The sequence below is a fragment of the Kryptolebias marmoratus genome, linkage group LG15, assembly GCF_001649575.2.
Source record: "Kryptolebias marmoratus isolate JLee-2015 linkage group LG15, ASM164957v2, whole genome shotgun sequence".
Classification (NCBI taxonomy): Eukaryota; Metazoa; Chordata; class Actinopteri; order Cyprinodontiformes; family Rivulidae; genus Kryptolebias; species Kryptolebias marmoratus.
In genome coordinates this window covers 24,920,286-24,932,275 of record NC_051444.1, presented here as the reverse complement: position 1 = coordinate 24,932,275, position 11,990 = coordinate 24,920,286, and the positions used below count along the sequence as shown (strand labels likewise).

General features: G+C 41.6%; 1 long non-coding RNA gene across 1 annotated transcript in view; it reads left to right on the top strand.

The window, feature by feature from the left end:
• LOC119617740 overlaps positions 1 to 11,990 on the top strand; it is a 64,998-nt gene that overhangs the window by 49,395 nt on the left and 3,613 nt on the right. The gene's annotated exons all lie outside the window — the stretch shown is intronic.

Here is an 11,990-nt window from a genome sequence, read left to right as displayed (position 1 = left end):
CCACTACCTTTGGGGGTGTTCCCCACTTTGATCTCGGGGCTTCCAGTCCATATTCTGCACAGATGTTTCTGTACACTATGACAGCCACTTGGTTATGACGTTCCATGTATGCTTTCCCTGCCAGCATCTTGCACCCTGCTGTTATGTGCTGGAATGTCTCAGGGGCCTCCTTGCACAACCTACACCTTGGGTCTTGTCTGGTGTGGTAGATCTGAGCCTCTATTGCTCTGGTATATATATATATATATATATATATATATTCCTACATGAAAGTGATAGAGTCACTGTTGGGGCTTACAGTAAAATATCCAAAACATTTACAGTGGGTCACCAGTTTCTTCCCACAGACCAAAAACATGGCTGTTAGGTTCATTGGTAACTCTAAAATTGTCCCTAGGTATCAGTGAGAGCGTGAATTGTTGTGTTGCTTGTCTCTGTGTGTCCCTGTGATGGACTTGTGACCTGTCCAAGGTGTCCCCCGCCTCTCACACAGTGACTGCTGGAGATAGGCACCAGCTGCCCACGACCCGGAAAGAAGAAGCGGGTAAAGAAAATGGGTGGATTTACAGTAGGGCTAAGTGAGTTGTAGCTTGTAGTTGAGTGTGTAGATAGGGGGATGTTTTGCCAGCAGCTACCAGGAGACAGAATGTTGAGATTTTATTTCTGTTTGGGAGCACAAGTGGCACGCATCTACATCTGCTGCTGATAAAGTGATTGTAGGCGTTTCATTAAGTCACAGTCGTAATGCACATGTGTGAAAAACCCTGCGGGGGCCCGAGACGGAGGAGGCTGGCTTGGAGGTGGAACGGCGTGACTGACATGGATGAAAAGATAATGACAGTTTTTGTTTTGTGCGTGCAGCTCTCCTCTTTTGTTCGCCTAAATGATGAAATTGTGCTTAATTTACCACAACTGCAATTAAAATTTATGCATGGAATAATTGTAAGCGTGGCAGAATTCAAACAAGGCACTAGTATCACAAAGGCATTATAAAAACAGTGTTCGTTTTATGATGCAGAATTTTTGGGGGGGTTTAAAGTAACGCAGATTTTAGTGATTTCCAGTCAGAGTACTTCCATTTCATTTACATTTTTGTCTTGTTGATTTTCTAAAATGGAAACATTTTAATTATTGCCTGTTGTCAAAAGATGAAATGCAGACGACGATATGCTTGCTTGTGTCTTTGGGTTTCTATGTCTGTTAGCAAAATATCTCATCAACCACTGGACAAGTTGTATTGCAACTTGAAGAAGGTAATCATTCGATGTACATTTACAAATGATTAACTTTTGGAAGCAACCCAATTCAAGATGGCTGCCACAGCCAACTGACCCTAAAAAACACAAAAATAGCTCTATCTTAGTCAGTTTCAAAGACACTGACCTACAATTTGGCATGGTAGTAGCTGAGACTGATCCCCAGCACATACTCTGGGCTCTTGCATTACATAGGATTTTGTCACCTATTTGGAGTCAACTCTGTCTGTCTGTTAGCACAATATCTCATGAGCCACAGGGCGGCTTTTGATGAAACTTTCAGGAAACATTCATTGGGTGTACATCTACAACTGACAACAGGTATTGAGCTAAAATGTCATGTCATTGTCAACAACACAGACTTGCATGAGACTGCGCATAACGTTACTTTTCAAGGTACTTTTCAAAGCGGCTACAGCTCCATGAGTTCTCAAAATAACGTGATCCTAGTCTAAAACTCTGGCCCAAAAGGTGACAGGTGATACGCATTCCTTCAAGGAATCAAGCTTTTAATTTGAAGCCTTCATTCTGTCATGTGGCTGGAAGATTAGATTTAAGCCGCTGCCTTATTCTGACAGATTCGTAGAAACTCTCCAAACTTATAGATCTTTTTGGGCTGCAGCCATGGAAATAATTAGTGCAGTTTTAAGCTGCTTTGCCACATCATATCATCGGTTATACAACGTCTACACGGAGCACTGCCATAACTGACTTGTCCGGAAAGTAGGTAGGAAGGAGCGCAGATAGGATTTTGCCTCCAGTCTGTCCACAGGTCCCGCTCGGAGTGCCGCTGACAAGTCTTTCTTCCCGACCTGGTGCCATGCGACGCGTTGTGCCGCGCATGTGCTTCCCAACAAGGCCTTTCGCACCCTCCGATGGAGACGCGTCACCTGAAAGCCCAGCTTGGCGCGCAGCAGCCAGCGGTTGGGACGAGCACAGTGGCACGGCACCGACAACACATCCGCCTAAATCAACAGCATCAGATAAGCAGATGTGCACATGGTCCCCCTGCGCTGAATGATGCCGACACAGAGCTCGGCGGCAGGGTTGGAATCGAGCACGGCGCGTGTTGTGTCCCCACCGTGCTGCGCGTATCACCGTTCCATTGCCTGAATATTTATAGTCTATACCGTATTCATCTGTATGTGTGTGTGTGTGCGAGAGAGACCGGGGGAGTGAGTGTGGATCTAAGAGCCCTGCAGGGGTGTGAGGCAAGAAGCAGCAAGAGGCAGAAAATCCCCGCTGCCTTTGGATTAATGTCAGCAAACAGGAAGCCAGGCACCGTGCTACATGTGAATGTGCGCGCGCCGAGTGTAGCTACTCGCAAAGTTATTGTTGTTTTCTTTTTCCTTTTGTTTTTTGTTGTTTTTTTTTAGCTTCTGGATTTAAAACATAAACGCCTCTTAGTAATATTTTTCCTAATAATGCGTTTATACGGACTTGTAAGTTCATATTATGCATCTGCAACCTTGTTTACAGCAAAGTTAGAACACTACACAACAACAAAAAATCATTTTAAACCTAAACTTGCAAAAAACATGTTGAGTCTGGAAACCTTATATTCTCACTTTGATTGGGAGCTAATGGAGAAATTTGATCAGATTTGTGGTTGCCCCCTGGAAAAAATTAAAGGCATCACGTTCTTTGAAAGTATACAAGGAAGTTGCAGCCATTTTGATCAGACCTTGAAAATAACTTTATGTCCGATATAGGAAAAAATGTTGAGTTCATGATATGTGTTGTGAATGACTCTCAACTACTACCATACTACCGCATCAAATCTGAGCTCAATATCTGCAAAAATGGCCGAGTCGTGGCTGTCTTAGTGTTGGCTAATATTGCTTAGCTGTGGCAGCCATCTTGAATTAATCAGTTGTAGATATTCATCCAGTGATTACTTTCTGTAGGTTTTATTAAAATCCATCACATGGTTCATGAGATATTTTGCAAACAGACAGACCGAGTTGACTTTATATAGTTAAAGGCAAAATTCTAAACAACGAGCTTGTGCAATCTGTTAGCGCTTAGAATATGTGTTGGGGATCAGTCTCAGCTACTGCCACACAAAACTGTAGCTCAATATCTGTAAAAATAGCAGAGTTAAAGCTATTTTATTTCGTGTTTTTAAGGTCAGTCGTTTGTGGCGGCTAGCTTGAAACACAGTGCAGACCTCATCCTAAGTTAGAGACGCACTAAACAGACTGGTGAAGTTAACTGTAAGATTTGCGTTCTAGATAAAAACACCTTTTTTGGTCAGAACTGCTCGTCGTTTGACCTCTCATTCGTCAGAAAAGCCAAACAAACACAATAAATCTCCACGTCCGCAACCCTTAACAGCACATTTAAAAACACAGTTCTGTCGCCTCAAAACAAACGTGCTTCTTGGCTCGCCTCCTTTGAAAAATAAATAAAATGCAACAGATGACTTGTCTGACGTGCTCGCTGGTGCTTTGATGGTGTTAGTTTAAAGTGTTTTTGACACACACGGGCCAGAAGATTTAGATGAGAATATTAACAAAACACCGTGGCGCCAGAAAGCACACTCCCAGGGGAGGGAGGAAGAGTTTAAGCGGGATCCGTCAGGAAACAAAAAAAAAAGGAACAAGGAAATCAAAATGGGTGAAAGGTTGGATGGCAGGTTGCTCCCCGTGTTTGCATGTTCAGATGTTTGGAAAGAAAAAAAAAAGTGGAGGATATAAGTGAGAATAGTGGCTGAAGCACAGTTCAAACAGTTTGGTGAATATTAGAACTGACTGAAGCAACACACGGCTCAGAGTTTCTTTTTTTGTTTTGTTTTTGCAGAATAATTTAGGCAAAAAAAAAAAGAAATTCACCAGCAATTGAAATTTATTAATTATCAGTCATTTTGCTCGGATATTCCCACGTTAGAAGGAACCGATAACAACCGTTACTTGTGAGGTGGGTTCTTTGTTTTGACTAAAGGAAAGCGTACTGTCTGAAAACCTTTTTGGCTTTTTATGTCGGCGCTCTAGACTAGCAGGGGTCTGATGTTCATGTTGGACCCATGTTAGTCACATTTTGTTTTGGAAAACCTTTCTGGCTGCAAGACCTGCACAGAAAGTTCCGAGTCGACCGCTAAAACTCTCTCAGTCTCACAGAAACACAAGCGTGTTCGCCAACTCGCGAATCCTTTTCGTTCAACCCGAAGCTTTTGACGTGCAGACGCAGCTTGTGAAAACATATCTGTAAGATTTATGGCACGGTGATTACCCGAACCACCTTAGCAACAATAAATGAGTGATCCGTCTTCCTGTGCAGCCTCATCAACCTCTCACATCAGTGCAAACCAATTATAACCCACTCTTCTCCACAGGGTCGCTGCCGTTTTGTCAGGTTCACGGGTCTCGCCGTGTGCTGTGCGCTTCCTTTTGTTTCCGGCTGTAGATTTGCTGGCGTACAAGTGTCAGGAAGTTTCTCTCTCCTGAAACACGTCTGCACGCAGGGGAGTCCTTTGTCGGCTCAGGAAAAGCAGAGCAAATATTTTTTTTGCTGTCCTCCATCATGCTTGGCAGATAGGATAATGTGTGGTGTTTGTGCTAATACCTTGTTTGTTTGTTTTTTGGCTTTGTTGTCTTGCAAAGTGACCACCGGATGGGCAACTTTTGGAGTCAAACCCATTCAAGATTGCTGCCACGCAAATGCTTTACCAGCATTGAGCTAAAATTTGTCGTGTTATCAGCCGAGAGTTACCCCCAACACGTACGCCGTGTGCCGACAGATAGTGTGGATTCCTTTAAAGCAGGGGTGTCCAATCCTGGTCCTGGAGGGCCACCATCCTGCAGGTTTTCCTTGTTTCTCTGCTCCAACACACCTGATTTGAATCAATGGCTGATTAACTGGCTTCTGCAGAACATGAGGAGGTGGTTTAACCACTGAATCAGGTGTGTTGGAGCAGAGAAACAAGGAAAACATGCAGGATAGTGGCCCTCGAGGACCAGGATTGGAGACCCCTGGTTTAAAGAAAACAAGTTTTGAATTCATATCGCTTCTCTTTACTTGAACTACATATGTTCCTCTTGTTTCTCTTTGTCCCATTAGAGGAAAACAAAATGTATTTGACAAGCTCTCAAAAAGATATGAAAACAGCATTTTGTCCGGGCCATAAACCTCCATTAGGCTGCAGAGTACTATTGTCCTGCTACTTGTCCAACTTCCTGTGCTCATGTATTATACATTGCACCTCCATTTCACCCGACTTCGTCTCCGACTTTCACCCTCTGGCTCGCCGCTTTCGCTTGGTAACGGCCGCGGAGGTGGCTCCTGCCTTTTGGTCGGCTGCGGAGGACTTTTTGCAGTCAAAAGATTCCAGAAGCGGTACGACTGAGAGTAATGCCAACTATCGATCCGAAGGGAGGATGTGGGGCCGTCTCGGTCATCCTCCTCTATTGAGTTATTGAAATTTGATGAATAAAACAAGCTTCTTATCCTGTTATTTTTTTTTTGTGGGAGTCCGGGCAGAATCACTTTGCACACACAAAAAAAAAGTACACTTTGGGGAAACATTTTGGGCCAGTTTGTCAAATCTGATTTTATTTCTAGCAGCCGTGATAGCTTAGCATTCCTTTTAACATACAAGGCCTAATATTTCTTGAAGGAATGATTATCGCCCGCCAGTAGTATTAGACTAAGTTCATCTTCTGTTGAGAAATGACACAGTTCTGGCTATTTTTGTCAAACCTTTGAAATGACATTACGTGTAACCTTCTGATCTTAGCATATCTTGTGTGAACTTGCATGATTTGTTCGAGCTTAGAGTGTGTGTTGTGAATGACTGTCAGCTACGACCTCTCCAAATTTTAGTTCAACATCTGTAAAATTCCCTGAGGTATAACCATTTTTGTGTGGGCTAAAGTTGATTAGCTCTGGCAGCCATCTTGAATTGGGTTGACTCCAAACGTTAACCAGATGTAAATGCATATTCACTGATTACTTTCTAAAAGATTCCTTACAATCTCTTGAGTGGTATATGAGATATTTTGCTAACAGACAAACAGCGTTGATTCCAATAGTAAATTGCATAGATTTAGATAAGGATCTTGTTCTATCAGTTAGAGCTCACAGCATCAGTTGGGGAGCAGTCTCAGCTACTACCATACCAAATTTTAGCTCAGTGTCTGCAAAAGTGACTAAGTTATAGCCATTCATGTATTTGCTACGATTGCTTTGCTGTGGCAGCCATATTGAATCAAGTCGCTTCCAAAAGTTAATCAGTTGTAGACGTACATCCAGTGATTACTTGCTGAGAGTTTCATCAAAATATGTGCAGTGGTTCATGAGATATTTTGCTAACAGAAAAACACACACAAGCAAAAACATTATTGACAATGACAATTTTTATAGTCTGGCAATCCAGAAGTTGCAGCTTTACTCGTACAGTTGCTCCAATTTCCTTTTCATGCTTTGTGCCCGTTTTTCAGCCTCTGTCTTTAATGAATGTGCAAATCTAATTAAAAAGGTGCAACAAGAGGCAAAACAACAGAGCTAAATGAATTGGTAGAAACATCAATAGTGAGATTGAGGTCTCCGTGAAGCTGTCCGAAGAGAACTTATGTGGTAATTGGTCAGAAGACGTTCCTAATTTAAATTCCAGCAATCAAGGAGAGTTTGTCCCCGAAATCAGGGCAAAGCGAGATCCAGAAATCAGGTGGAATAGCTGTTGAGTCGTTTGGATTTAATAATTCTATCAGCCGCCTGCAGTTTTATTTGTTCATATCATCTCATGCTCCGGGGCTGTAAAAATCTCCCCCCGCATCATGTCGTACCTGCAGGTTCTCTCTCTCTGGCACTCTCCGTCGGCTGCCTTCCGCAAACATCGGAATCATTTTAAAATTCGGTCCAGTGGAAAAAAACAAAACAGCTGCTGGGTCCGTGGATCGTGAGCGGGGATGACTTCTTGGCAGCCGGGTGGTTTTACAGATCTTAGCAGGTTTAATACGGTGCTCTTGGCCGAGCCCTGGGCAGAGAGTGGCAGAAATGAACTCGCTCCTGCCTCCTGTTCGGGCACAAAGGTAAAGCCCTTCATGGGCGCACGATTCGTAAATGCGAGCACTGAGGTGCATTCTTGCTATTCTTTCACAAACAAAAAAACAAAGGCCTCATTATACATCTTTTGTTATACATGTTTTGACTGAGTTACTGGGGCCTGGATCTCACTGGGCTGCGACTACTCGGGACTAGTTGGAGACGAAATTGTGAGGAAAATGTGCAAATTTTCATTTGGAAAATGAAAGCACATATTTGTGTACATAACTGCAACATTTATGCAAATGACTGTCAACATATACTATACTATAGGACGTGTTTGTGACAGACAGTCACATTTTAAACGGGTAGTGAGGACAACAGAGACCTGCTGGACTCAACGGGCGTGTTTGCTGCAGCATATAGAGAATGAGTTCTTTCGGCTGCTCCCTTCTTGAGGGGTCGCCACAGTGAGCAACCTCGCATGAACGATTTGGCAATTGTTTCACGCCGGTTGCAACCTGGGCTCGAACCTGCAACCTCAGGATCACAAAACCGTGGCACTGACCACCAAAGCCCCTAATATTTGGTGCCATTTGCTCTGTGAACATCATGCCAAGATGGCGCAGTTAAGGGGCGCTAATGAAGAAGTCGAGACGGAGCCGAGAACGCCCACTTTCTGTCAGGATGTTCTCAGCCAGTCTCTTGGCAGGATGCTGGATGATCAATTAGCTTGTTTAAACTTTATAATTGATGGGTTTTTTGGTGTTTTTTTTTAATCACACAATTACCCAACCAATCAAAAAGAAATTGTTTGCTGATTTATGATATAAGTTTTCAAATACACATTGCAACCCTGAAATTTTTGCAGCACCGCCTCGTAAAAGACCTGCACATAAAAAAACGCCAACATCCATCGCAGTGTGCGGCAGCTCTCTCTGTGGCTTTAGTTTTTGCTCGGGTTATGTTTAGTGGCAGATACTCGGAGGAAATCTCTGCCGGAATGAGACTGAGTACTGCAACGAGTAAAACAAATTGATGTGTTTGAGCTGGGAATTTATCAGCTACCTCATTACTTCACTTTCTAGTGTTGTCGTTTTTCCAAAATTTAACATTTTAACACAAGACGCTGGGGGAACGAACATATTGAAGTAAATGTTAGTAAATATCTGCCTTTGCTACAAGAAATTTGGTACCTCACAAATTAATGGCCTTATTAATTTATTAGAATGCGAGCTCATGTATTGGTATTTCACATTCTTATATGATCAGTTTTCCACAAATCCAGAAAGTACTCACAAAGACTTGCATGGTTCAATGTTTAGGCTGTAGAAACAGGATATAACAAGCTTGTAAAACTACCAATAAATGTCCACAATTTACTGGAAATCTTTAATTTTATAACGTAACAAATTGTCGTTTTTTTTTTATACAGCATGTAATATTTATATACCACTCCGTGAGTTGTGTTATCTTTTTTTCAAACTTCACACATTTCGCGGCTCCGGGCAAACTGATTTAGCGGCGGGAACGTGTGTTTTGACCTGTGGCCTACAGCGTGTGTGAACACAGCAGGTACTTTTCTTTCTGCGGTAGGCAGTAGGTTAGTTTCTACCCGTTTCCTAGATCTGCACATTAATCTGTGGTATGAAGAGCAGACATAATATGCTATTTTTTTCCCCAACAATGCAGCATTTTTGCCGCGTACGTTTGTCTGCCGCCTGTTCACTGTGCCCAGGTCGTCGCTCAGGTGTACTTCAGGTGCCTTCGATCGCATCTCAAGCAGAGAATTCCCAACTGTGAAACCAGCAGCTGCAGATTAAGCCTCTCTTGCCGTTTTTTAACTAGTTGTGTTGTAAAACTTGGCATCATTATTTGGACGCCACGTTATTGTGTAAACAAGCCTAGTTGCACACACCTAAACTATAGTTACTAGCCTAAAACTGCTGGGGATGTCAGAACCTTTCTTAATCATCCTTTACAAACTCATATCAGTTCATTTCTGCACACAGACCCTTGGCTCATTCGACAAAATCACCTCCCCATTAAAAATATATTAAACCTCATTTACTGCCTTTATATTGGCTATTAAAACCACAGCAACTTTATTAATGTCCTCACAAGATTTACATTATTGTTGTTCTATACGCCCCTGTTTCCCTTGAGGCACAGATTCCCTGTTTTAAACCCTACACCTCGTCTTTACTTCAACACCTGAGAAAACAGACTTACTGTAAGCCTGTGACACTTTTATTTTTCTATTTATTTTAAAACTTAGTGATATTTTCCAATGGACAAAGCTCAGAAACATTCAGTCAAATTAAAGGCAAAGGAATGCACAGCGCCTGCTGCCTGTCATAGCAGAGTTTTAAACTAAGATCATCTTTTGTTGAGAAACGATGGAGTTATAATCTTGAACATAACGTCTCATGCGATATAGCAAGATGCCATTACTTCAGCTGAATCAATCAGTCTGTGTGATGCTAACACCCACTTTACTATTAGGTGCTATTCTTGTCCACTTAGCATTAGAAGTGCAGCGTATTCAAAGAAAAACAATTGTAAAAAACCCCAGATTTCATTCTAAAGCCCTAATAAGGGAATTAGATTTAAAAAAAACGCTCAGTATGTTTGTTTTAATTGCTCTGTGCCTGCTGCAGATTGCATACAGAATGTTTTTCGGCTCCTGAGAGACGATGGAAATCTTCAAATTATTGAGGTGGAGAATTACACAACAGCTGTTCTGTTTGAGGAGGACGCGTGCCTCTAATAGTGTGCATCTTAATAAGCGCAAATAACTGTAACACAGAACGGTTATTCGGCAAAGACGTGTCACCCTAGAGGCAGTAGCCAAAGCAGCATAAACACTTCATGAGGAAGGAGCTCAAATCTGAGTTGAACTTGATGAAAAACGCAACAACTCAAGCCGTGTTTGACAGAATGCTAATGAGCAGCAGTTGCAGCTATTTTTATTTTGATGCACATCTGTAATTTGTTCATTTACTTTAATTATGTCGCCCCAGTTTAATTTGTTCCAGTTGCTTTTGTGTATTTTTTCGTTTTTGCTTTTTTTTTTTTAATCTAGCTGACTTTGAAAGATGGCCAACATGGTTTTGAAGCTGGGACAAACAGCCAACAAAAGCTGCTAATTTTACTCTTTGATGACTCACATTACTGCATCATCATCGGGTTACTTCCCTGCCTCTTTCACACCCAGGTCTAAACGGATCTTTACAGCGGATTGAAACTATAAACATGTTCATAACTCCCAACTTCGCTGGAAACTGACCACACACACAGCTGGTTCTGTGCCATGAAATGACCTTTTCGTCCCTTCTCTGTAAGACAGCATCATGTGAATGTGCCTCCTGGGTAAATCATATGAAGCCACGTGGTTTTTTTATTACTGCAGAATGTTGTTAAAACTAAAATTGTTGATCTGTGGAACGGGTGTTTTTATCTACAGGAGGTCCACTAATAAGCAGCACAAGGTTACAACAATATGTTTCTACTCTTTCTTGTTTTTTGCATTTTTTTGGCAGTGAGAGAAGTTTTTTCCAATTAGCTCATCAGAGGATTCAGTGTTTAGTTAGCTGCAATCTACTCTTTTACCACTAGATGTCACCTAATCCTATTCACTGATTCTCTAAGGGTTTGAGGTTATGGTTTGGTCTACAGGAGATTTGTTGTCAGTGTTATAGTCGAAATGTTCCTGCTGAACAGTTATCCAAACTCAGTCTGTTGGTTAGAAACAAGTATTTTGATTTTAACACTGATTTTGTTTCCATTTATTATTGCTTCTAAAGCTCAGCTAGTTTGCTCAGCTTGTTTTAATCCTCAGAGCTTCTTTGTTCTGTGTTTTTTTCTCTTTCACTCTCACTTGGGTTTAGACACCAAAACTTTTAGATCTAGTTATTACCCAAAAAAGCAAAAAAAGTGATAATGATTTTGCTTCATCGGATCATTGGTCTGAGTGTTGGCAAAATATCTGTTGAACCACCGAACAGAAACTTTTAGGATATAATCAGTGGATGTGCATCTACAATTCATTTACCCTTTAAGTGAACCCAATTTAGGAAGATAAAAGATAAAGATAAAACTGGCTAAAATTTGATCAGGTTTTCAAGAACTTAGTGTGCTAAGAGCTCAGAGTCATCCGCAACACACACTCTTCACATGAGCTCATGATTAACATTCTTTTCAAGAGTTGACCCAAACAGCTGTAACAATTTTCACTTTTCAACATAAGATGATCCTAACCTAAAACTGGCGTGAAAGACGGCGACGGGCATTCCTTCAAGGAACGCAAGGCCTTTAATTGGATTTAGTTTTCTTTTTAAAGTTTTGCTGTGACAAATTAATGTGATTTGTTCGAGACGTGAGTTGCAATTTTCTCAAAGTGGTAAATCGATGATTTTTGTTCAAGAGTTAGAGTTATTTGTGCGTTTGAACTGTTCTGAAATGCTCCATAAACAACAAGGTCTGTCTAGTAATATAATAATAGTTTGCATCAAGAACTTTTACTGTAAAACAAAAGAAACTAGCTCGGCCTGAAATATTTTACCTAATGTAAATCTTACAATTTAATAAACGCTAAATCTATCACCTATACCAGGGGTAGGCAACCCTGGTCCTTGAGGGCCACCATCCTGCATGTTTTACTTGTTTCTCTGCTCCAACACACCTGATTTGAATCAATGGGTGATTAACAGGCTTCTGCAGAACATGAAGAGGTGATTTAACCACTGAATC